The sequence below is a fragment of the Mixophyes fleayi genome, chromosome 2 (assembly GCF_038048845.1).
Source record: "Mixophyes fleayi isolate aMixFle1 chromosome 2, aMixFle1.hap1, whole genome shotgun sequence".
NCBI classification, from domain to species: domain Eukaryota; kingdom Metazoa; phylum Chordata; class Amphibia; order Anura; family Limnodynastidae; genus Mixophyes; species Mixophyes fleayi.
In genome coordinates, this window is record NC_134403.1 from 133,742,765 (window position 1) to 133,767,411 (window position 24,647).

Here is a 24,647-nt window from a genome sequence, read left to right on the forward strand (position 1 = left end):
TTGCGTGGGTTTCCTCCAGGTACTCCAGTTTCCTTCCACACTCAATAAACATACTAGTAGGTTAATTGACTGCTATTAAATTGGCCTTAGTCTCCCTCAGTTTGTGTATATGTATCTTATGGAATCTAGACTGTAAGCTTCAATGGGGCAGGGACTGATGTGAGTTCACTGTACACTGCTGCAGAATTAGTGGTGCTATATAAATAGCTGATGATGATGATAATCTTCATGATTGTGTAGAAAACCCTCCTTCTGCAACATCACACAGTCCCACTTTTCAGATAGGACAGTAAGACCAACCATGGAGCAAAGATATAATATGGCTACATGGAGGTAGGGCAGGGTGCCTTTTCACCCACCTGCGAGTTTTAGCTAGAATGTAATTATTTTAACTATATGTACCCTTCATACTAGAGCCCCCAAAATTTTTGAATGAAAAAAACAAATTACTAGGTGACTTGCAGTTTGGTCCTGCCATAAAATCCACCTGTGCTTTCTTTTAGGTTTCAAATAAAGTAAAACAGTTATAGGAATCTATTCACACACATCCTGGTAATTTGGGTGCATCAGGATTCTGAACTCTGGGCAAAGCATTGTGTCAAATATATTGCATAGAAAATGGAGCCCTATTCTATCCAAACAGCTAAATTCCTGACCTACTGCAATTGTTACCTACCTTTTGTGCACATATATTCTGTGTGACTGCCTCCAGCTATGCCTTGGTATTTATATAATAAATAAAATGCTTAGGAATTAAACGTAAACTAATCAGCATATCTAAAAATACAAATTCCCTATTTTCTTATCTTTTTACTCTTATTTTTTTGCTACCAATGAATTACTTACTGTTTAGATTTAAAAAATATCATTAATATACAGTACCTTCCAATTTTTTATGCTTCCTGGTTTTCATATTTACCAACGAAAGAGCATAACATTTATATATTTGACACGAGCACACTATACATTCTAACATCAATATAGTGAAGCACACACTTTCCTATTGATTGTTTACTACTTAAAGAATGTTCTAAGCATGTGTTCAATTTTCAGTTCGCTTTCTTAAAAGGTTTCAAAGAAAAATTACTTATGTACTTCACACTTTATGGCAGGATTTACAATGATATATTGATTTTAAAGCTGAAAGAAGTAAATGAATTTCTGCTAGAAATACAGCAAACAAGAACGGTGCTAAGTGAATGAAAATGGAAGGGACATTTTTTCTATTGGCATTAGATGAAATGTTATTGCATGAATAGCTAATCTACCCCATGTTAGTAGAAACATAGTGCATACAGTAAACAGCTCCCATAGCAAACACTATTAAAATTCTACATCCAATAAGTAATATAAATATCCAAGTAATGACATTTTCTTTGTATTGATATTGTATTGTTGTTTACAGGCCTGGTGTATATGGCATAAGCAGGGGTTTAGAAAATAATAAAATATGAAATATATAACTGATTATTTATCCAAATACCAATGATTTTAACATGTGAGGTCAATTTGTGCCGGCACCCCCAAAACTTGAATGTGCATATATTTTTGCATATCTTTATATGCAACCAGCTGCAGGGTCTGCAGCTACATGTTTAAGTCAGACTGGATATAATGGCACAACTCCACAGGGGTAATCAGATGTAAGCTTTCTTTGGAGCCTCCAAAAGGATGCAAGTTGTATGGTGCAGTAGGTATATATATTCATATAGGAAAAGTAAAACATCAAAGAAACAGTATTCATAATTCATATTTCCAGAAATATCTGTATATATTTATGGTCAGAGTATATATGCCCATGTCAGATATCAGATTTAGGAATAAGCTTGATAGCAAAGATATATAAATTAAGTATTGCCCCAAATAATGAATGTGTCATATTTATGTGTGGTGCACATTTGAGTGTAAATTTATGTTCTGTTCATTGAATGTACTATTATGCTTTTATGATGCACTGAAGAAAAGTTATTTATTTTATAAAATTTCTAAACTCATTCAGTCTTTCCATCACACATCTTCCAGTGTGGTCTCAAGAATGCATCAGACAGTGAGAAAGAAATATGTTGCTATTGAGGCTTTGGCCCATAAACTTCTGCTTGCTCCAACAACAGAGATTAATAAATTATCTCTGGTGCTTAGAAGAGTTTCGCTTCTGCATGTTTCCTTTTTATTTGTAAGAAACTTGTTTGCATAAGTTGTAGTTTACTGTATGGCATTTTATTAATTCTTGTATACCTTAAGCACTGTCAATTTTCATCATATTAAACTCCATAGCATTCTGTCTTTGTGTTCTTAAAATATTAATGTGCTCGTTAGCTTGGTTATTATAATGCTACATAACTAAAATACAGTGGATTGTTTGGCTTATGAATTATGGTTAATTTCAGTTTTCATTGCAGTGGGATATAAGGCAGGAAGAACAGAAGATCTTTCTCAAAGTGTTAGCTATGAAATCAAATCTTGGTGGTGGCAGTTAATATGATGTTTGATTTATAATGAAAGGATTATTTAATTACATTTATACAGGCCAGGTGGTTTTGTCATGATAAACCCTTTGCCACACATGCATCATGCAGCTTCAAAAAAGTGCTGTATGTGATGGCTGGATATAATGTTTTTGTCACCTTAGGCCACATTAGCTGTTTTATTTGTAATAATCAACAGAGTTCAATTACTAAAAGTTCAATCCCCTCTAAAAACAATTTCAATTGCAACTACAGTCACATAACATATGATGTAGTGTGCAGAGAGGTATTCTCAGCCTTCTTGTTTACAGCACAATCCTTTTTTCTCCCATCTTTCACTGTAGAGCAATTAAGAAAGGTATATTATTTGTATTTTACCTCTCAATTTGTGTACCGTGTGAGGAGTGGCGCTTACGGCGTAGCAATGTGACTTCATTAGAAAATGGGCATGTTTGGAAGGCTCAGTGTGGATTTTGGGTGAATTTGAGTGGATCTGGGGCTTATTTTGTCTTGTAAAAATTTTGCCTGGATAATATGAATAGCATTTACCAGATAAAATGTTCAGAAGACAAAAGACAGATTTCCTGCAGCTGGAAATGCTGCTTCTGATAGTACAAAGCAGCAAAGAGGAAGAAGATGTCTATGGAAGGAGAGCAGAGGCCCCTGACTTCAATATCAGATGACCTTCTCCTCTCCTCTAAGCTTCAGTCCTGAAATACAATTGCTTTGTAGTGGTGTAATATAGCTCTCTGGTCAATTTTGCAAATGGAAAACTTTATGCTGGTAGTCATACATTATAAATAATAAATTGTATTAACATTATGATACTAACAGCAGCCTGTTGCCCCATGTAAATGTATGTATTGTGACAAAGTTACTCGTTTAGTGCTTGATGGCAGGTATATTTCAACTTGGGTCCTAATCTACTTGTTTTAAAATCCCAAGGAAATGTTATTGTGTGGAAGCTGCTGAAGGGCTATAGGCCTGATGAGGCTCTCTACCACAGACTCTGCAGTCCCATTCCACAGGCAGTAAGAGAGAGAATTCACTGCCTGGCAACCTTTTAAACACTCACAAGTGCCATCATTAATCAGTCTGACAGCAGAACAGTAGACCCAGACTGCGCCTTGTAAATGGAGCCCAACCTTCTCTCTCCATTTACACCCCAGGTGCCCTTACCAGCTTTACCCTAAAGCTGCACATCTCTCTGGAAAGCATTTCCCAAACATTACATGTAGGTTAGAAACCTGGGACTAATATACCTGCCTGCAAACACTATTCAACTGTCTTTGTCACAATATATATATATATATATATATATATATATATATATATATATGTGTGTATAGTTTTGGCATTTCAGTGGCAAAGCGTTCTGGTATACAATTTCCAATTTCCAAAGATATGAACAGGTACGAAGAGCAACAAAAACAGCAGTCAAAGGATCTTAAAAAAAGTGAATGAATAGTAAAGTTTTATCAACAATAAATTTCAGGTCATTTATCACGGCAAAGAAGTTAAGTAATGACCTATCTTATATTTCAAATGTGAAGAAAACCAGTGTACACATGCAGTGTGTATATCCAGAATGAGTGGTTGTTGTATTCAGGGCCGCCGAGAGGGGGAGAGGGTACTTAATACCTGGGCCCTCACTGCCAACATTTAGTTTTTTTTGTTTTTTAAACTTTATTTTCTTTTATCTGTTCTTCTTTTTTTGATGACGCCGGACATTCAGTGAGGAGCGGCGTGGAGAGGACAAAGACAGAAGAGAGAAGACAGAAGAGAAGAGAAGAAAAGAAAAGAGATGAAAGAAGGGTGATGAAGAAGAGCGGGGGGAAGGCACAGGGTGATGAAGAACTGCAGGGACAGAGAAAGGCACAGGGTGATGAAGAGCTGCAGGGAGAGAGAAAGGCACAGGGTGATGAAGAAGAGGGGGGAGAGAGAAAGGCACAGGGTGATGAAGAAGAGGGCTGGGCAGCATGGGACAGAGTGATGAAGGGGGGAGCAGCATGACAGAGTGTGAAGAGGGTCAAAAGCAGCATGGCAGATTGTGAAGGGGGCAAAAGCAGCATGGCAGAGTGTGAAGGGGGCAAAAGCAGCATGGCAGAGTATGAAGAGCGGAAAAAGCAACATGGCAGAGTGTGAAGAGGGGCAAAAGCAGCATGGCACAGAGTGATGAAGGTGGGGAGCAGCAAGGCAGAGTGTGAAGTGGGGCAAAAGCAGCATGGCAAAGTGTGAAGACAGACAAAAGCAGCATTGCACAGTGTGAAGAGGGACAAAAGCAGCATGGCACAGCATGAAGAGGGGCAAAAGCAGCATGGCAGAGTGTGAAAGGGGCAAAAGCAGCATGGCACCGGGTGATGAAGGGCAGGAGAATGGGGGAGCAAAAGCAGCATGGTACAGTGTGATGAAGGGGGGCCAGGTTGAGGGGGGAAAAGTAGCATGGAGGGCGCGGTGTGATCACAAGGGCGCATAGCGTGGTTGCGATGAAGGGGCACAGTGTGATCATAAGGAGGTACAGCGTGGTGATGATGAAGGGGCACAGTAATATGTGATGGCACAGGGAGCTTTCGAACAATGTAGTATGTGTGAGGTAGGTGGTGGCTAATTAATGGGTGCTTTTTTGTTTGTGGGGAGATGGTGGGGCAATGTAATAGTGGGGACTATTAATTTAAAATGGGTTGGTTTGGGGAGAATGAGGTCTCTTTATTAAATGTGACATTATTTAATGGCAGTGATGGTTGCATGAAATAAGTATATTTATGAGATGTAAATACTATTAATTTATTGCTGGGGCTGTTTGGAGGGAGGGAAATAGGTTTATTTATTAAATGGGAATACTATTATTTTAATGTTGGAGCTGGAGGAAGGCCTAATTATTAAACGTGGGTGCTTTTGATTTAACGCCGGGGCTGGTTGAAATTTTCTAAATGTACACAGTTTTTTCCAAATAGGGCCCCCAACATTCCAGGACCCAGGCAAGCGGCAACTAAAGAAGCCTGCAGCCATAGGTGGTGAAAGTGACAAGAACGGGTAGGAGAGAGCAGGAGTGTCTGTGAAATGTTGTGATTCTAGTGGGACAATCCCAATTGTCATAAATAAGTATATTTATGAGTATATCTCATAAATAAGTATATTTAGGAGATGTAAATACTATTAATTTATTGCTGGGGCTGTTTGGGGGGAAGGAAATAGGTTTATTTATTAAATGGGAATACTATTATTTTAATGTTGGGGCTGGAGGAAGGCCTAATTATTAAACGTGGGTGCTTTTGGTTTAACGCCAGGGCCGGTTTTAATTTTCTAAATGTACCCATTTTTTTCAAAATAGGGCCCCCAACATTCGAGGACCCAGGCAAGCTGCAACTAAAGGAGCCTGCAGTCACAGGTGGTGAAAGTGACAAGAACAGGTAGGAGAGATCAGGAGAGTCTGTGAAATGTTGTGATTCTAGTGGGACAATCTCAATTTTTGGTGACTGTTCTGCCCAATGTAAGGTGAAGGCCAAGACTGTGAACTGTTTATGTACACACTGCATTCTTTATATACTACACTGTGGTGCTAGATGTCCTAAAAGTTAGGATTGCTTGGACATATGTTACGCTCCGGCGAATTCAGGGCCTACCGCTTTTCACCTGCTAGCCATGCCCCAATGATGCATAACTATGCCCCAATGGTACGACAACACACACTTTCTAATTTTTACCATGCTCAACTATAAGTGGGGCCCCATGAAATTGTTGTACCGGGGCCCTGAATTCCTCTTGGCAGCCCTGGTGGTATTCATATATTTCATTATATTTTGTCCATATTTGTCATTTAAAGTAGTGAGTACTATTATATATACTATTTCTTTTAGTGAGCACAGAGCTGTATGTGACAGGGGAATGATGCGAGGAAGCAAAGTAGAAAAGAAATATACCAACACCTGGTCCATTTTTTTTAATTGCATTTATAATGCTGTCTATATCTGAAAAAACTCAAGTGTGACTGAGCATTGCTATGTTTTGTTCCTATTTTGCTACAAACTATTCCCTACTGTTTGTCACGTTTATTATAGAAACTGGAGGATTATTTGCTGGTTTTGGCTTAACTCTACAGAGAGGTGCGGAGTCTAACGTGACCCTGGTCTTCACCAGGGACCCCCGAAAGGGAGTTTGGACTCAGCTTCAGAGACAAGCAAGCAATAGCAATAGTAGCTCATAGATGTGGGCATATGGTGTAAGGAGAGGGGTGAAGTCAAGCAGGAGGCCACAGAGAGAGATAGTGGGAGGAACAGTGTATCTTATCCAAGAGTAATCTTGTGAGGTTCCTGTCAAACTGATGAGGGAAGAATGTTGTGTCAAACGCACCTTTATAAAAAATAGAATTGAAATATCTAACTTATTGTTATACACTATGATTGACACCTTATCTCTATTTTTTAGTAGTTTCAGGGCCCAGGAATAAATGTCCATGCCACAGTTTGTGCTTGGAAATGTGTTAACATGCAAGTGCGCTCTGTAGCTGGATCACTTATAAATATATTATTTGTGGCTGGACGTAGAAATAACTTATTGCAGATAAGTAAAATTGCATTCAAAGCAAGATTAGAGAAATGTTATATCCTGATGGTAAACATTTAATAGAAAACCTCGTAGTGGTGCCACTAGCATCAATGTAAAAAGGTGTTAAACCCCTCCAGGCTGATTTATGGGTAGGCTGCATTATAACATCTGTACTTTCTGGATATCCCTAGTACCTCAAACTAGTGTGCAACAGTCCTTTTTAGGACTTCCTGAGCTAACAAACATCACTGTTTAAGGAACCTGCTTTGGCACCTAATTACTGCTGTAATTCCTGTGACCTACAGATTAGAGCAATCTAATCCATTATCCTGTTGTTCTCAGGTAGGGACCCATCTTTTCAGTTCCAAAACTCTGCCCACTACCTGCAGCTCTTGCCAGTGTGATAGGCCAGGGGAAATCATCCACAGCACCCCTGATCCGAAGGCAAGAGATTAGGTGTACCAGCCCAGGTGTACCAGCAAGTGGATACGCTAGCAGCGAGAGTTACCCAGAAGGAAGCAAGCCTAAGTGCCGGAGAAGGAGTCTAGTAGTGGCAGCAGCAATAGCCCCTCCTACCACGGTTAGAGGAGGGTATTTGGGATTAAGGAAAGGGGACTGTGGCAAGGCAAGCCCAGCAACACAAGAGACAGGATGGTATAGGAGGACAATTCTGTCACATACACCCCTTTGAAATGCCTTATTTTGAGTTACACTGATCTGTATTTCTGCCCATATGCTCAGCCGCACACATCCAGAGCTGTATCAGACAGCTATGTGTCTGGTTTACACCAAGTCATCATTATCAGCATGTATTTGCAACTGCCCTCTAGCAGGTGCAAAAATATGCAGCCTAACAGGCCTAACAGGCATAAATGCTGGTTTCTACAGATATCCATAAGCCATATATGCGTGAACACACCCTAAATATACTCAGTATGTGTTTACATGCCCTGTCCCTCCTCTGTTCTGCCCCTGCAGTCATAAGGAGGTGCAAGTGTTGTCCCGTGTAACTGACTGTCTTTCTGCCATTTCATCTTGGATGTCCTCTCGTCAACTCAAACTTAATCTTTCTAAAACAGAGTTAATAATATTCCCACCCGCCAACAAGAGCATACCTGACATTTCTATCTCTGTTGATAACATGACCATAAATCAGACCCCACAAGCTCGCTGCCTAGGTGTAATCCTTGATTCACGCCTATCCTTTGTTCCCCACATTGACTCTATATCTAAATCATGTTACATACATCTAAAGAACATTTCCAGAATCCGCACATATCTCACACAAGACACTGCTAAAACCTTAATTCATGCACTAATCATCTCCCGCATTGACTATTGCAATTCCCTCCTTACTGGTCTTCCCAAAAACAGACTCAAACCCCTAAAATCTATTTTGCATGCTTCGGCAAGACTGATTTTCCTTGCAAATAGCTATTCCTCTGTTGAATCACTCTGTATGTCTCTACACTGGCTGCCTGTCTTCTACCGAATCCAATATAAAATACTTTTACTAACCTACAAGGCCATCAACAAAGCTGCACCAACATACATCTCCTCTCTTGTCTCAAAATATCTCCCAACTCGGCAACTCCGTTCTGCAAAAGATCTGCGTCTCTCATCCACCCTCATTACATCCTCCCATTCCCGGTTACAGGACTTTTTTCGGGCTGCACCCACTCTATGGAACTCTCTCCCTCGCACAATAAGACTCTCCTCTGTTCTACAAACTTTCAAGCGTTCTCTGAAAACCTACCTATTCAGACAAGCGTATAATATTCCTCAACCACCATCTTAACCTCACTACCTTTAGCCTGTTACACAATTTCACACAAGACAACTACCCCCGGACCAACATTATTGTGTGACAGGATCATTTAGCTTATGAGTCACCCTACCTTTGCAGTCTGGCTGGGCCAAGATGCAAAATGTATACTTAACCTCATGTGTCAATCTCCCATTGTCCCATAGATTGTAAGCTTGCGAGCAGGGCCTTCTCACCTCTTTGTCTGTTTTACCCAGTTTGTTTATTAGTTTATTACGTTTGTCCCCAATTGTAAAGCGCTACGGAATATGTTGGCGCTATATAAATAACTGATGATGATGATGATGATGATGATGATGATGATGAAGTACCAGATGTCTGCATTGGTGTATTCTCTTTACATCTGTTTTCTTTATGGGCATGCGCAGTATGAAGGTACGCTAATTATGCAATGCAAAAACTGGCATAAGTTCAACTCTACATCATACCCAAAACACACATTTTGCACCTATGCTATACTGATGATGATGATAATTTTCCCATCTTTGCTCTGGTTGCATTAATATGCTATATTTAAGGTTGTACTTATCTTAACATGGGTGCAACTCCAAATATAACCAAGGTATCTTTATGTTCCCTTCTAAATCTAACCCATAATGAGCAAGAAATGAATGAGCAAGACTGAAGAAATTGTGCTTTTTTCTGTTCTTCTGTTCAGACACATAGGTTCTATGTGACAAGCAAACATTTTTTGCATGGGTATATAACAATCTTGCAAAATGAATCATGCAGAATGGATAATATGGTCTTGTTCAGCTGGGTGTTTACTGAGTAGAGACAATATTCACTGCTCACATGCTAATAACTTTTGAATAGTAATACCTGCAACCTAAGCAGTGATAGGTCATTGTTACAAGTTACCTTAGCCTATTTCTGCTGGGGAATGGACACCAGTATTACATTTTCCCCTGGTCTAATATGGCCAGTATTTGCTATTGGATTATGCTCCAGAGCTTTCTTATTGACGCCTGTGTTTTGCTGATTGAGTGCCAATGAATGGAACCAAATGGGCACAAACCTGTCAATTTCAGCAAGGGAAGGGTCGGACCAGCTACCATCTGGGAAATTTTTAGATGAATAATAGATGAAACTTTTACAAGGGAATACCACACGTTTTTAAATTCCCATCCAGCAATTACAAATATGTTTTGCTTTAGGTAAATGAGGGTCTGAAGCCATTGGGGTTATAGTCCAGAAGGGCCAAAAAAGGATATAAAGCAAGCAATGGGCAGGCATTCACAAACCCATAAATTTACTCATACTCTGGCCAGAGGATAGATGCATAAAATGTATAAAGCAATATACCCGTATGGAAGAAAAATACATGAAAATAACTGTAGCATATATTTTCCCTTGTACTAGACACATTTACAAATACAATGTTTGAGCTTAACATGCCTCTCATTTTTGTATTGTATAAACAAATTGTAAATATTGTGTATTTAATGTGCATTAGTTCAACATAGATGGATTGTAATCTCTGATGTTATATACATTTAATAGAATACTTTAGTGTGTCACATACATTTTAGAAGTGTGTATTTGCACATACTTTGCAGCCTGTCAAAATATAGCACAGTTATATTTACTCATTCTTTCACACAGAGAGCCTGAGTCATTAAGGAAAGTAAGGCAAAAAAAGGAGCAAATATTCTCTGGGACAAACCATGTTACAATGCACGGGGTATACAAATTATTTTATTATTTTGCAGATAAGTTAATTACTGGTTGTTTTTTCATCTAGGACACAAATACTTGTTAACTTTATTTTTGCATTGAAATTTAAAGTTGATCTAGGACATGCCATATCCCAACTATAAATCTGTCCCCACTTTTTAAATTTACCTCCCCCTCTAATGCAACATGGTTTTGCCCAGGTGTAAAGATACCCCCTTTTTCTTTTGCTTTACTCTTCTTAATGACTGAGGCCCAGAGTGTTCTCTGACAAGTGAACTAGTCACCTTCTGCCCAAACTATTATTTTCTTTTTTCTGTTGTTTATGACTGACTTTCAGACTTTGTGCTCTAATAGACTTGTTTGTGACTATTAGATATAGCTAAACAAGTAACATTTGAGACTTGCACAAACAGCATATTCTATGCACACTCAGTTTTCACGTGTCTTTTTTTGGCACATACTGGCAGACTGGTGGTTGTTTTTTTAAAAAATTTTCAAGGGTATAGATCTAAGTGGATATAAGAAACCAATTAGGATAGAATTTTGAAATAGGAATGACTTGTTTAAGCAGCCAGCTTACACTCATAATTTAATATACATTTTTGTATCACTTAAAGCATAACTCCATCCAAAATTATACATTGTGGAAGCTCATAAGGGAGGGGCCCCGACAACTCTGCTAGATGTTTCAAAATGTCAAGAAGGAGAGAAAGGATCTCTTGATTGGCCAGTTACTTCCATTCTTCCGATTCTCTGATGCAACTGTGAAATATTTTTTTATTTATCTGACATGATTCCACCCAAGCTAATTTAGTTTGCAAAGTATAAGATGCATGTCATATACTTTGGTCTTTGACAGCCAACTTAATACCAATACTAGCAGTTCTGACCATCTGAAAGTTTTGGTAAATTGCTCCCATTTACAGAACACTGCCACTAGGTAGAACACTCAGTTATTTTCTGCTAAGAAATTTTATAGCTGTATTATTGTGGAACAAAAAGTCAAAATACACAATAAATCAATATGCTCAACATTAATCTCATTGCTCCTCCATTTGCAGAAAAGAAAGCTGTGAACATTTTAGTAACCCACGTTCTGCTCCATGAGATAGTTTGAATTGTGCACATGATTTTATGAGGTCTACAATTATCAAAACAGTTTGCTCATCTTTAATATTATTAACAACTTCATTGGAATAAAACTGGAACGAAACCGCATTTTGCTTGCTATAACTTACTTTCTTTGACATGCTTGCCTGTGTGTACTAAACAGGAATAACAGCAATTAAATCGTAAAACAGCACTTGACACTAAGCAAACTATGGCATAAGATATCTAGTGTCTCAAAACCACACATAAAAGCACTTTATTGTACTCTTTTCTCTCTATGTAGAATCTCAGTATATTTAATCATTTTATTACTGTCACAAACCCCCAACTTAAGTGTCGTTTATTACTTTGATGGTAATCCCTGGCTTTGTTCAGCAACTACTAGCAAAATTGGTGGTTGTGGGTGGGAGATTCCCACACATTTTCATAGGAAATAATGTTTAAAAAGTTGCAAGGCGCCCAGGGAAATGGCACATATTGCATTAAATACCAAACAGTGGAAGAAAAAACAATGCAACCCATCATGCATGCATAAAAAAAATCTCCTATGTCTCCTATTTCCTGCTTCATTCATTGTGTTCTTTTCATGTAAAACACAAAACAACTAATTGAAGCAATACTGAGGCCAATTTCAATGAAAGTAACCAGTTAACTAGCATGGATCATTTTATCATCTGCCATATTTTTATGCTTAGAATACTGCAACTTTTATACTGTAACAGAAACCCTCCAAACAGCATCTCTTCCTCACCTGGTACAAAACAGATCTCACTTAATTTACTAATGCATTTTTACCTGTGACAAATGAATTAATCCATGGTTAAAGTGTTTCGGGTAAAACAAAAAAACAAAAAAAAAACAGTAAATGAATTGAGTACGTGTAACTGCAACAGTAAATTAAGTGGGAAGTTCTGGAGCTGAACATTTTGTACCAGATGGTAAGGGTCATTATGGAGGGTCTGTAGAAATATAATTAACATGTAATACTGATTTTACTCTAGTGACTAATTGCTTTCTTATCATGTATGTACTTATTTAGTCTTCTTAGTGTTTCTAGTAAATGTATGCATTTTGTTTCACAAATATAAAGCTACTTTGCCTTGATTGGCAGCTATATATGTTTAAAGGATCCAGGTGTCTGCTTGCTGTAAGATAGCTAATAACAGGGGTGGCTACGGCAGCTGGCGTTACTTCATGTTAGTTAAAAAAAAAATAATAAGCCTTTTGAAGAGAGATAAGTTGCTGTTTGCCTGATTATGATGAATGGTGACCGCTAAAGAAAAAAAAAGTACTGACTCTGAGAGAGAATTTGATTCATGAAATTCTTGTAGCAGTATTATTCTATGAGGTGCCAGGAAACATTCAGAAGTCCCCAGAACACTCAGTTCACTGTGTAGCCTCGCATAAAGCAACACAGAGCTCTTTGTTATGCTAAGTCTGTAATATCTTACTGCCAAAACGCAGAATGTGCTTTTGTTAGAGCACACGGCCTGCTCATCTTCCCAAGGGTCTCCCTCAGGCTCCAATATCTCAGAGTAAAAGGTAGCATTAGCAATGTTTACCAAACAAGAAAGAAGGATGGAAATATTTTATTTGCCCGTGAATAGCGACTGCTTTCTCTCCATTTTCAAATCGACTTTACTTAAATAAACCAAAGTGGTTCTGATTCATAGTCAAAAAAGAGATCAGGCTTTAGAACTTTCAATTAGCAAAATGGTATTTCGACTTCATTTTAGCATACTTAATTTCACCAAGGAGTAATTTACAAATGGGGTGAAAAATCCCTGAGCAACACATTTCAAACACACCTGTACTTAATGGTGCCCACTGCACTTTCATTATGCATTTTCATGGCCTATTGAGAATATTTTTGCAGACTTTTGGAAAGCTGGAGCAAGTGATATCATTTGGTAAATACCAGTTTGAGTGTCCCAATGTTCTAGGACCTTATACTGAGCGAGTTCTTAAAGGGTCATGAATGTCAAAAAGCTACAGAGGGCTAAAGCAGTGGGAGAGGCCCTTGTGTGAGATCCAATCTACAGGTTCTTGTACTGCAAGGTACCGCTATATTGATGTATTGAGGTTAGCGTGATCCCATTACTATAGTATGATAGGGCTTAGGAAGTTAATCACCCACCCTCCTACACTGTTTTCATAGAATACCCGATGACAGCAACTGTAGGATGCCTATTACAATAAATCCTTTATGGATGAATACAGTCACTACAGTGCTATATTGACTGTGGGATGGCAATTGCTGACTCAGGGCAGGAGCAGGGCCATCTTTTCCATTGGGCACGATGGGCAGCTGCCCCGGGGCCCCACGGGCAAGGGGGCCTCATAGACATGGCTCTTAATAAGAATAAATAATCCTGCAAAAGAAAAAACCTGCAAAAAAAACCTACAAGGGTCACCGAGCAAGTACATCTATCTATCTCTATATATCTATATCTGTATCTGTATACATCTATATAACTATATCTAGGGGCCCCGGTGCACTGCTTTGCCCGGGGGCCCATAATGTTGTTAAGATGGCCCTGGGCAGGAGTGTATGCCAGCATGTGTGGACACTGTCATAATGTTGCCATTCACATTCAGGGCATGTGTAATCTTCATTCATTGTACAGATATGTGCAATGCAACTATTGCACATATCTGCACCTAGTTGTGTGAAATTCCAATGCATAGTTATGTCTATGTCATACTGTTACCATATAAATGCACCATCACAAGCACAGATAAAAGCAAAATAAAGTAATGTCTACCTCCACAGAACTATAAAGCAGTCCACATATACTGTAGCACACATTGATCAGAGCCCTCTGTGAAATCTAAGCATGACCAAAAGTCTAATTGGGCAAAATTGTAAGTATTCCTATATTTTACAGAAGATGGCAGAACTTTTGTAGGTTGCTAACCACTTAGTGTGAGGTGCAGCTTACAGGATTTTTTTTATCAGGCGAAAGATGTGTCTTAGGGTCACAATGGGAAATATGTCTATAAAAATAAGACTAGTTAAATAATGGCACTGTAATAAAAATTGTCCTACTGCACACAGACGTGGACATATTGTATGCTAGAAAGGCAACACAAACTTTTTTTTTATTAAAAATATGGAGCATAGTCTCACTTTGTAGGACTCCCCCACTTTTATACATGCCACTTTATATGCACTTATGGGCTGATTCATTAAGAAATGCAAAGGACAAAATGAATAAATGTGTACCTTGGCCAAATCATGTTGCATTGGAGGGGGAGGTAAGTTTAAAATGTGATGGCAGATTATAGTTAGGGTAGGGCATGTTATAGATCAACTTTAAATTTCAGAATACAAACAAAGCTATCAAGTATTTGTGGGCTATGTGAAAAAACAGCCAGTATTTTCCTTATATGCAAGATAATAAACTAATTTGCACTCCTTGCATTGTAACATGGTATGTCCAAGAGCAAATGTACTCCTTTCTTTTGCTTTCCTTAATGAATCAGACCCATTGTGTGTCAGTGCCTGTTTTATTCAGTCTAAGTGCTCTGATGTCCCTATGTAATAGCATTCAGTACACAGCTGAGTCAAGAGTAAGGTCTGCTCAACATAAAAAATGTGCAGTAATCTGATGCAGTAAGACCAGGGGCTAGATTTACTAAGCTGAGGGTTTGAAAATGTAGAGATGTTGCCTATAGCAACCAATCAGATTCTAGCTGTCATTTTGTAGAATGTACTAAATAAATGAAAGCTAGAATCTGATTGGCTGCTATAGGCAACATCCCCACTTTTTGAAACCTGCAGCTTAGTAAATCTAGCCCCAGGTCTGGATTTACATTTTCTACCACTATTTCTGTGTTGCCCTCAGGGCCGGATTAAGGGACTGGAGGCCCCTGGGCTAAGGGGGCCTCCATTCCCCCATGAGGGGCCCCCCGTGATTTGAGCTGCCCCCCCGGTGAGCCGAGCTGCCCCCCAAGGCACTTACCTCCTTCTCCTGGCATTGCAGTCCTTCTCCGGCGTGCTGTATGCTCTTTACTGAGGAGATCTCGTGAGAGTGAGACTCACGAGATCTCCTCAGTAAGGAGACTACAGCGCTCCGGGGAAGGACCGCAGTGAAAGTGCTCAGCAGCATTGATCGGTCGGGGGCACCCCTGACCGATCAATACTGCTGCTGAGCACTTAAAAGAGTCCCCTGGAGGCCCGAGGCCCCTGGGCTGTAGCCCAGTTAGCCCTATGGTTAATCCAGCCCTGGTTGCCCTATACCTCATCCCCCACATTCATTGCTGTAACCCTCCATAGTACAATTCTGCCCAACAATCCACGTTTGAAAAGTAAATATTAATCATTTAGATTAAATTTGGGTTAAATTAATGTTTATAAAAGGCAAATAGTAAATTATTATGCATTTGATGGCCAACAGCAGTAGATGTTTGAGAGGGCAGGTGCTGCATCTTCAACCCTGTCTGTCACAGCTTCCCACGACCAGATTGCCTGTGATGTGTGTGGGTCTGAAAGTGTCTTGATGTCAGTTAGACAATTTCTATGGCAATCACTTCCCTGCAGGGCACAAAGTGACTATAAATACCCCTGAAATCAGTACATCATTTTCACTGACACCTACCTCTGGCACACTCTTGGATCAGCCAGTCTTTCTCATCTCAGGCTTCAGTGGATGAATCAGTAAACAGATATCCCTGCACATGCAGGTTTAACATGTAATGCAAATACAGCAAGTCTCGCAGTGTACGGTTACTAGAGATGTTCACTGACCCACGTGTTTTGGTTTTGGTTTTGGATCTGGATCTGAATTAATTTTGTGTTTTGGTTTTGAATCTGTATTTTTTAGAAAAATAGCTAAAATATGCTAAAATCACATAATTTTGCTCCTTTTTTGTTCCTACATTATTATTAACCTCAATAACACTAATTTCTAGTAATTTCCAGTCATTTTTGACCACCCCAAAGGTCACAATATTATTTTTATACACTTTCAGACAAAGACTGCAATGATCTGGCTCGATACTAAGCGACAGAGCAACGACACAAACACGTGTCAGTTAATAGCACATCTAGGAAACATTGCCACCCAGCAGTGGCAGAAAAGAAAAGTGGTGCAAGATGGAATTGTCCTTGGGACTTCCCACCCACCCTTATGTAATATATTGAAAAGGACATGTACAGTATACCAAAGCAAGCACTCCAGCGACAAGCAGCGCAACTTTTGTGGCTGAAGTGCTTGGTTTGTTTGGGCCCCCACAAAACAAGCTACCAATAACTTAGCTGCTTTAATCCTAACAGTGCTGTCAATGAACTCTACATTATTAAACCATGTCAGCACATCTAGGAAACATTGGCATACAGTGGTAGCTGAAAGGAAAAGTGGTGCAAGATGAAATTGTTCTTGGGCCCTCCTACCCACCCTTATGTTAGATCTTAAAAAGGACATGCACACTTTAACAAACCAAACACTTCAGCGACAAGGAGTGCCAATTCTGTGGCTGATGTGCTTAGTTTGTTTGGGTCCCCACAAAACAAGCTAACAATGGGCTTAAGGCACCTAAGGTAACGGTGCTGTTAATTAACTCTACTGTGGCAAGATGTTGTTGTCATCATCCTTAGCCTCATCCTCACCCTCATCCTCACCCTTAATCAGTTTGTACATCATCCTCACACATTATTAATTCATCACCGCTGTAATCCACCATTAATAAAGTCTCACTATTTTGATGTAATTGGTGGGAAAGGCCTTCCTCGTGGAAATTGTAATTAATTTTTATGAACATCATCTTTTCCACATTTTGAGGAAGTAGCCTCCTACGCTGATCACTTGACAAGGTATTCAGCTGTGCTGATAACTCTTTCTGAGATCCCTTTTTTTCCTCCCAGTATGTAAAGGGACTGTCTGATGTGTCTATTTCTATGCTGTCGTTAAAATAATTCTCCACCATCCTTTGCATGTTAATAGTAGGATCGGATGGAGTTATGGCCGAGGTCACACTTTTTTTGGTAAAATCTTCTAAACCAGACCAGATGTCAAACTGTTGTGGTCTGCCACCTGTGTCATCCATGCTTCTCTTTGGAAAGTGCAATTTCTTACGAGTAGCATCTGCCTGAGAAACTGAAGGAGGAGACGTCGTCAAACCAGGACCATTTCAGCTGTCAATTTGCTGACCAAGAGCTCCTTGCATCTGTTCAGATCTCGGTCATTTGGAAGCAAAAAAGCGATGTAGGTCTTACACCTAGGATCAAGCACAGTCACCAAAATGTAGTGATCCCATTTCAAGATTTTGATAACTCTTGGATCATTGCGAAGCGAATTAAGTACTTGATCTACAGGGACAACATACTTAGCGTAATTGCTTTGTTTCATCTCCTCCTTCAGTTTCTCTAACTACTTTTCCAAAAGTCTATTTAAGGGAATCACTTGGCTCAAGCTATCAGTGTTTGAACTCACTTCACAGGTGACTAATTCGAATAGTTTCAGCTCCTTGCACAACACGGAAAATATTCTCCATTGCATTTGAGTAAAATACATTCCCCCTCCTTTCCCAATGTCATGGCTTGTGGAGTAAGCGTGGATGGCTTTTCGATGTTTCTCCATCCTCAGAAGCATATACAGGGTGGAATTCCACCATGTTACCACCTCTTGGTTCAATTGGTGGAAGGGCAAATTAAATTGTTCTTGTAGTTGCTGAAATTTCCTACATGCTGTTGCAGAATGACGGAAATGTCCAGATATTTTATGGGCCACAGACAGCATCCCCTGCACGCCCCTGTCATTTTTCAAAAAGCTCTTCACCACCAAGTTTATTGTGTGAGTAAAACAGGGAATGTGATGGAATTCACTGAGCTGTAATGCTCTCACAATACTGGTGGTGTTATCAGAAATGACATATCCTGAGGAGTGTCCAAGCAGGATAAGCCATGTTGCAATGACATCCCTTAGTTTTTGTAACAGATTGTCAGCTGTATGCCTCTTAGTGAAGTCAATGATACACAGAGTAGCCTCCCTCTGAAAAATGTGATGTACTTGGGTACATGCTGCTGCTGTACCTCCTGGTGAAGGTGAATCACCAACCCCGTGGTTTGTTACCATCATATAATCTTTAGTTTGCCCAGTTCCGCATGTCCACATATCTGTGGTTAAGTGTACAGTGGATAGAATGGCATTTTGTAGCCCAATTATCACATTTTTACGAACCTTCTTGTACAGGTGAGGAATAGCTTTTCTTGTAAAATGATGTTGTGATGGAATTTGGTAGCGGGGATACAAGTCCTCAATTAACTGTCTAAAACCAGCTGCATTAATAGTGGATATTGGATGCAGATCTAATACTAGCATAGTTGCCATAGCGTCTGTGATCTGCTTTGCGACTGGATGACAGCTTTCATACTTGCTTCCTCTTGCAAAGGATTGTTTAACAGTCAATTGTTGTAAAATACTAGTAGTCTTCTTCTTGATCTGCTTCTGTGTTGAAGATCCACCCTCAGCAGCAGCAGTGGAACTAACGCTCAATAATTCTTCAGAGGAATCATGGATAGTGGAGAGGTCATCTAGCATTAGCAACTTGGATGCAGGACTAACTTCGATCCTACAGAGGATATTGATGAGGACGGTGTTGTGGGTGTATATTGCAGGTGCTGGGATCTAGGTGAGAGAAGACAACTAACTGATGCTGGATTGCTTGTTGTTATTTTTTTAGCATAAGTTTGAGATTTTCCCAACAGCTTGCCATGAACTAGCTTCAAATTGCGTAACATGGATGAGGTTCCTAGATGGTTAAGGTCCCTACCTCGACTGCTTGGATTTTTTGGTCTTATGCCCAGACATGACAATGGCCTTCTTCTTATCACATGCAAGAACTGCTTCCACTGGTGCAGGACTTATACAAACAACATCATCCTAATCAACATCCTCATTAGCGCCGTGGTCAGCTACACAAATATCCCCCTCTTCATGTTGCAATTCCAAAGTGCCATCCTCAATTTGTGTATCACCGGCTACACTTGGGTTGCTCATTCATACAAATGCAGAAATACTGAAAGGAGGCTTCTTTATGAGTACAGTATCAGAAAGGTCAGGCTTACACATAGCACTCGTGGATAGACTCTCCTCAGGGTTTTTTGTTATTTCTGAATCTGAACACACTGTTTCTACTAATGCCTTACTGCTTTCTTCCAGCTCGGCTTTTACATGTAAAAGTATTTGGGCACCACTTTTTGAGTCAGAACGACAAGGTCTTGTATCATCACGACTGACCTTACAAGAAGAGGGCTCACTGACAGTTGCAGAACTAGCACTCATAGAGAAAGGTGAAGGCCTGATTCTTTCCTTGTCACTGCGTGTGTAGAATGGCATGTTGGCAATTTTATTTTTTTCAGCATTTAACTTTGCCTGGATTACAGGTGTTTTTTTCTTTACCAAGATAAAAGGTGTTTTTTTACATTTTTGTTTCCCTTATTCAGAAACACTATGCGCTTTAACATAGGCTATAGCGGATGATGTACAGGGATTACTATCAGCATGACTGGTGCCAGCAGCTGCTTAGTACTCCTGGTCTTCTGTGGGCTGATGTGAATCCATGTTGATGACACAGTACAAATGTGAATGTAGACTTTTAATAACACTGCCAGCTCTATTATTATAATTTCGGTTTCAGCACTGAAAACTGCCACCTCTCCTGTTTCTGGGTGAGCTATGGCACAGTACAATGTCACTGGAGTCTTTGAAGAACACTGCCAGCCCTTTAATTTGTCTTTCAGAACTGAAAACTGCCACCTCTTCTGTTTCTGTGTGATCTATGTCACAGTAAAATGTCACTGGACACTGCCAAAAGGACTGCAACCTCTCCTCTTTCTCTTTCGTCAATGACGCTGCCCAACTGCACTGTAGACTGCCAACAACTCTGCTACCCCTTTTGCGTCACTCTGTGAAATGGCGGTGGATCTTCGTGGAAGGTGGAACTTATAAAATCCAAAATTCGCAAGATCCGATGACGCAGCTATGACATTTTGCCTTGTTTTCACTTCCGAGGGCCCGCAAAAGCTCAGTACTCGGATCCGCGAGGTTCGAGTTAGCTTGGTTCTCGCAGAAACGAGCTCGAGCATCTCTAACAGTTACCAGTGTTGTAATGAAAGTGCATCACATCATCTTTATAAAAACAAATTCACTCTACAGCACAGGTCAAATATTTACGGACTCTAATTCTTGTAGTCATATTATTCTATGAGGTGCCAAGAAACATTCAGAAATCCCCAGAACACTTGTTGCACTGTGTAGCCTCGGTTGCGGTCACCCCAACCTGCATCATTCCCGTTCACCTGCTCTAACCGTCTGCTACACTTGGGACACTTGAGTGCAGTGAAGAAACATGCTCACACTCACGTTCACTTTGCTTGCTCAAAGACAAGACAGTGTGACATCCTCCTGCCCTGGCGATACTCTCAAGCTAAGTCTCTACAATATCACTGGCTTTCTGTGTTCCAGAACCTCGATCTCAGAACACATAAAATCACAAAATCTTAAGCACGCACAGAAGTCCAGTATATTTGACATCACTCAAGCAGGTAAAAGCGATATTTCAAATTGATATACCTCAACACTTAGCACGTCTCTAGCTTACGCTCCACTATTGTGCCAATAAGATGATCTGGGGAGTTTCCTGAGCACCTGAGTCACCATTTTTAAGTACTCAGGTCCTGAAAACACTCTCACACAAAGCCCTGGAGGAAACCCACATAATTTTGATGGAAGGGAAGTGACATTCACTTACATATGTTTCAGGGAATGTTATATACACATTAAGTCAAATAAAAATCTTGTAAGATTGATAGTAGTGATCAAGCAATTTGTTTGGATAGATTTTTCAGAGCTTAAAAATAGAATTGATTACATTTATAGTTAATCTGATATAGGATAGTCATAGTGCATATACAAAAATGTTGTAAAGAGAAAAAAAGAATATAAAGGGATTAATATAGAAAACTACTATGAAATTAACCAATATATCTCCTGGGAGGAGAAGTAAAGAGATTGGCATCCCAAACAAAGGCAGATGTTTTGCCTGTTCCTTTCAAAATTAAATTTAAAATTCTCTTTGTCCCAGTTAAAAATGTTTATTTTTTGCATGGGGAGGGGCAAACCCAATCTGCAGATGGGGTATGGTTTCAGATTATGACTCTAAGTAGTAAGGCTTTTTTTCTCAAAAACCCTTTGACACACACAATCTTTTGGGTAGGACGCTTTAGGTACATAATTTAACTAGGCCATAATCCAGATTAACGTTCATAAACTTGACAAAAATAAAATCCACATTGATGGTGTGGCGCATTACATTTTTTTTTTACAGGTGCTTTAACTATAGCCCTTAAATCTGGTTCACAGCTTCACTACAACCCCGGCAGTGAATTAAGAACTGGACAAGACTTCAGAAACCCGGACCGTTCAGTTAAGAACCAGGCAGGTAACAACCATAAGACAGGCCTTCAAGATAATGCTGAAAATATTCTTATTTTTTAAAATCCCTATAATAATCCAGAACAGCAATGGGGAGCATTCTCAGTATTCTGTTTTCTAGTACTAAAGCTGTGCTTTCTTGCTGCATATTATTCATCATTTTAAATGTATCACTAAAAAGTATTATTTTAGTCATGCAATTTAGTGCTGCCTAAAATGGGAGGCAGGGACAGTTTAAAATATGTAATCGTATACACTAAGATATAATCCCTTCATGATGCTCCCTGATACTAATTACCAATCTTTTAATGACTGGCTAAAAGAAATACCATTAAGTGTTCATCGCTTTTCATAAACAGTAGAGATGAGCGGGCTCGGATATCTTAAATCCGAGCCCACCCGAACGTTGCCGATCCGAGCCGGATCCGAGACAGATCCGGGTATTCCCGCCAATTGCAAAACTGAAACCGAGGCTCTAAGTCATAATCCCGCTGTCGGATCTCGCGATACTCAGATCCTATAAATTCCCCGCTAGTCGCCGCCATCTTCACTCGGGCATTGATCAGGGTAGAGGGAGGTTGTGTTAGGTGGTCCTCTGTCCTGCTATATCTCGTGCTGTGCTGTGCTGTGCTGTGCTGTTCAGTGCTGTGCTGTGCTGTGTTCTGCTCAGTCCAGTGGTGCTGTATCCTGTGCTCTGTCCTTCTGAGTTCAGTGGTGCTGCTGGGTCCTGTGCTGTGTCCTGTTCAGTCCAGTGGTGCTGTGTCCTGTGCTCTGTCCTTCTGAGTTCAGTGGTGCTGCTGGGTCCTGTGCTGTGTCCTGTTCAGTCCAGTGGTGCTGTGTCCTCTGCTCTGTCCTTCTAAGGGCACTGTTATTTCCCCATTATTCCCAAATGATAAAAAATTTCAAAAAAAGTTATAAAAAAATTACAAAAAAAGTAATTATTAAAAAAAAAAAATATCCCAAAACAATCCTGCAGTATAAGTCCATTGGTACTGCTATATTACAAAGTTCACTGATTCTGCAGTATAAGTCCAGTGGTACTGCTATATTACAAAGTTCACTGATTCTGCAGTATAAGTCCAGTGGTACTGCTATATTACAAAGTTCACTGATTCAGCAGTATAAGTCCAGTGGTACTGCTATATTACAAAGTTCACTGATTCAGCAGTATAAGTCCAGTGGTACTGATATATTACAAAGTTCACTGATTCAGCAGTATAACTAAGTCCAGTGGTACTGATATATTACAAAGTTCACTGATTCTGCAGTATAAGTCCAGTGGTACTGCTATATTACAAAGTTCACTGATTCTGCAGTATAAGTCCAGTGGTACTGCTATATTACAAAGTTCACTGATTCAGCAGTATAAGTCCAGTGGTACTGATATATTACAAAGTTCACTGATTCAGCAGTATAACTAAGTCCAGTGGTACTGATATATTACAAAGTTCACTGATTCAGCAGTATAAGTCCAGTGGTACTGCTATATTACAAAGTTCACTGATTCAGCAGTATAAGTCCAGTGGTACTGCTATTACAAAGTTCACTGATTCAGCAGTATAAGTCCAGTGGTATTGATATATTACAAAGTTCACTGATTCAGCAGTATAACTAAGTCCAGTGGTACTGATATATTACAAAGTTCACTGATTCAGCAGTATAAGTCCAGTGGTACTGATATATTACAAAGTTCACTGATTCAGCAGTATAAGTCCAGTGGTACTGCTATTACAAAGTTCACTGATTCAGCAGTATAAGTCCAGTGGTACTGATATATTACAAAGTTCACTGATTCAGCAGTATAAGTCCAGTGGTACTGATATATTACAAAGTTCACTGATTCTGCAGTATAAGTCCAGTGGTACTGCTATATTACAAAGTTCACTGATTCAGCAGTATAAGTCCAGTGGTACTGCTATATTACAAAGTTCACTCATTCAGCAGTATAAGTCCAGTGGTACTGATATATTACAAAGTTCACTCATTCAGCAGTATAAGTCCAGTGGTACTGATATATTACAAAGTTCACTGATTCAGCAGTATAAGTCCAGTGGTACTGATATATTACAAAGTTCACTGATTCAGCAGTATAAGTCCAGTGGTACTGCTATATTACAAAGTTCACTGATTCAGCAGTATAAGTCCAGTGGTACTGCTATTACAAAGTTCACTGATTCAGCAGTATAAGTCCAGTGGTACTGATATATTACAAAGTTCACTGATTCAGCAGTATAAGTCCAGTGGTACTGATATATTACAAAGTTCACTGATTCAGCAGTATAAGTCCAGTGGTACTGATATATTACAAAGTTCACTGATTCAGCAGTATAAGTCCAGTGGTACTGCTATATTACAAAGTTCACTGATTCAGCAGTATAAGTCCAGTGGTACTGCTATTACAAAGTTCACTGTTTCAGCAGTATAAGTCCAGTGGTACTGATATATTACAAAGTTCACTGATTCAGCAGTATAAGTCCAGTGGTACTGATATATTACAAAGTTCACTGATTCAGCAGTATAAGTCCAGTGGTACTGATATATTACAAAGTTCACTGATTCAGCAGTATAAGTCCAGTGGTACTGATATAT